This window comes from Globicephala melas, chromosome 16, assembly GCF_963455315.2.
Source record: "Globicephala melas chromosome 16, mGloMel1.2, whole genome shotgun sequence".
Lineage (NCBI taxonomy): Eukaryota > Metazoa > Chordata > Mammalia > Artiodactyla > Delphinidae > Globicephala > Globicephala melas.
The window spans coordinates 6,609,220-6,612,799 of record NC_083329.1 but is presented as its reverse complement, the minus strand read 5'-3'; the positions used below and the strand labels follow the sequence as shown (position 1 = coordinate 6,612,799).

The window sequence follows — 3,580 nt, the reverse complement described above, 5'->3', positions numbered from 1 at the left end:
CATCCTAGTTGAGAGACTGTATATCTAAAGAAGTAGAATTAGTGATCATCATCTTGAAGAATATTATTAGAATATAATAATAGAATCAAAAATTACCTTGGTAGGAGAAGAGACTCAGTAGGGGCCAAAGAAAAGAGGAAAATTAAGGAAGAAAAATAAACTGCTTGGGTGTAAGATGGGAAGGGTTTAGTATAACTGGGATTAATGTAGCAATCAGAATTATAACATTTAATACCAGTCAGTGATGAAGCACTTAATTTTGCATGTGGCAAATATATTCAATACTAGTCAGATGTTCACCAAATGAGCTTTCCCAGTTCTACATTTTTTCACTTCTGAGGATCTAAAAGGATCCTGGAATGGAGAAAGAAGGAGCTACGACTATCAGGGAAATGCAAAACAAAACCTCAAGTTATCACTTCACACCTGTTAGAATGGTTACTATCAAAAAGACAAGAAACAACAAGTGTTGGCAAGAATGTATAGAAAAGGGAACCCACGTGAACTGTTGGTGGGAATGTAAATTGTGCAGCCACTGTAGAAAACAGTATGGAGGTTCTTCAAAAAATTAAAGATAGAAGTACCATATGATCCAGCAATTCCACTTCTGGGTACTTATCTGGAGGAAATGGAAAAACTAACTGGAAAAGTTATATGCACCTCCATAGTCATTGCAGCATTATTTACAATAGCCAAGATATGGACGCAACCTAAGTGTCCATCGATGGATGAACAGATAAGGAAAATGTGATATATATCTATCTATATATATAGAGATATATATCATGGAGTATTAGTCATAAGAAAAGAAGCAAATCTTGCCATTTGTGACAACATGGCTGGACCCTGAGGGCATTACGCTGAGTGAAATAAGTCAGATAGAGAAAGACAAATACTGTATGATCTCATTTATGTATGGAGTCTTAAAAAAAACCCAAAAACTGAACTCATAGATACAAAGAACAGATTGATAGTTGCCAGAGGTTGGACAGGAAAAATATGTGAAGGGGGTCAAAAGGTACAAACTTCCAATTAAAGTCATGGGGATGTAATGGACAGCACAGTGACAGTAATTTATAATATTGTATATTTGAAAGTTGCTAAGAGAGTAGATCTTCAAGGTTTTTATCACAAGAAAAAAAAGTGTAACTGTGTAGAGATGGATGTTAACTAGATTTATTGTGGTGATCCTTTTGCAATATATACAAGTATTGAATCATTATGTTGTCCGCCTGAAACTAACATAATGTCATATGTCAATTATATCTCAATAACAAAAAGGAGCCACACCTTAAAACCCCTGAGAAGAAAATAGAATGATTTGAATCTGGAGAAGGGAAAGCTGAGGTTTCAAGTGAACCAGTTTGAGGAGAGAAACATAAAGATTATGAAACCATCTTGTCTCAGTCTCTTAAAGGGCAGGATGAGACGTTTCTAGGAAATAGATAAGAGAATTTTGCCATGATGAGGGTGGCAGACAAAATAAGATGGGTGAACAAGTGAAGCTGAGAAACTCATTAAATACAGGAAGAGTTCTCACTTATCTAAACAATTGAAGTTTGTTCTTAAAGACAAAGGTACGGACCAATGAGTCCCCTTGGATCCCTTATATATGGTTTTATGACTCCTGTGGCCAACAGAATACAAAAGAATTTGTAGCAGAGGAATTATAGACATGTGGCAGTAGTCATGTCCCATGGTATGCTAATAGATGCTACGGGAAAGTTGGTTCGGGTTCAAATAATTTGGGGGAGTACCAGGTTTACAAAAGGTATACAGGTGTCTTCAGGACAAGGCTTCTCAGAACCCTTGATATGTTCATGTACACTGTAACGCTCTCAACACAAGGGAACCAGAAGCATTTTACAAACTTAGTTAAATAACCTTTTTTTCCTCCCTCTTTATAACTCACAGAACACTAGAGTTTGAGAAATGCTGATGTACAGCACTATTTTTTTTTTTGCGGTACGCGGACCTCTCACTGCTGTGGCCTCTCCCGCTGCGGAGCACAAGCTCCGGACGCACAGGCTCAGCGGCCATGGCTCACGGGCCCAGCCACTCCGCGGCACGTGGGATCTTCCCGGACCGGGGCACGCCCTGCATCGGTAGGCGGACTCTCAACCACTGCGCCACCAGGGAAGCCCCGTACAGCACTATTCTTAAGCAAGGATGCATAGTCAGAAAGTTGGCAGATTGCTCCTAATTAATAAGAAAACTCAGTATGTCTGGGATTAAACTTAGTAATTTCACACTATCTTTCCCTACCCCAAATCACACAGAGCTAGGGTCCTATGGAATGCACTTAGTCCTCTGGGTCGTGCTGTTCTAGCCCAACTGTTTTTGCTCACCCAACACAACTTACAAATTCCCACCTTCCTTCCTTTGTTTAACAGACTTTCCCCAGTTAGAATGTCCAGCACTGAGTCCTTGCTAGACACAAATAGAACACAGAGCTGGTGGCAGGAGAGAAAGAAGGAACTGAAGGATCCTGTCCTGAAGAAGCTTCCAGTCAACACACAGCCTCTGACCTGAAGCCTTGCCAATGCTTCCTCTGTGGATGTTACGTTTACACCTCTCTTATAACTCTCACTATATTTTTCTTTGTACAATAGTTATTTTAGATTTAATATTAATTGAGTACATTTTCCATGCCAGGCACTGTGCTCAGTGCTGTAGAGGACAAGGAAATGAGCCTTGTCTTCAGAGCAGTTAGCATTCAGGTAAAACACAGTATGTTAGAAAAGTCATCATTTTGTTTTCTTTTTTGACAAATTGACAAATAAAATTGTATATACTGAAGTGTAAAACATGATGATATGTGTACATTTTGAAATGATCACCACAATAAAGTTAACACATCTATCACACCCTATAGTTACTTTTTTTTTTAAAAAATAAAGGGGCTTCCCTGGTGGCGGACTGGTTAAGAATCCGCGTGCCAATGCAGGGGACACAGGTTCCAGCCCTGGTCTGGGAAGATTCCACATGCCACGGAGCAACTAAGCCCGTGCGCCACAACTACTGAGCCTGAGCTCTAGAGCCTGTGAGCCACAACTGCTAAGCCTGTGTGTCACACCTACTGAAGCCCTCGTGCCTACAGCTCGTGCTCCGATACAAGAGAAGCCACCGCAATGAGAAGCCTACGCACCGCAACAAAGAGTAGCCCCCGCTGCCCGCAGCTAGAGAAAGCTCACGTACGGCAACGAAGACTCAACGCAGCCAAAAATAATAAATTAATTAATTAATAAAAAAATATGGAATGGGAATTTGCATGTCATTCTTAATGAAGGGGCCATACTAATCTTCATATCATTCCAATTTTAGTGTATGTGCTGATGAAGCGAGCACTAGTCATTGACTGTTAACACGAGTCTTAGGTCTCCTGACTTATGTAAAATTTTCCATCAGTTTTAGACATGTAAGTATACAGACACACCCTCATGGCTGTATTTTCCTTCGCCACGCCCCTCCCAGCCTCTAGTCCCATACAGGAAATGAAAGGCTGTTTCCTAATATAGCTTCGAATACATGCTTCTTTGTACACAGAAAGTGACCATGTCTAACATGCCCTGAACATATT

General features: G+C 40.3%; 1 pseudogene; it reads right to left on the bottom strand.

Moving 5' to 3' along the window:
• Positions 1–3,248: 3,248 nt before the first annotated feature.
• On the bottom strand, positions 3,249–3,348 carry LOC115839889 (U6 spliceosomal RNA; annotated as a pseudogene).
• Between the last annotated feature and the right edge of the window lie 232 nt (positions 3,349–3,580).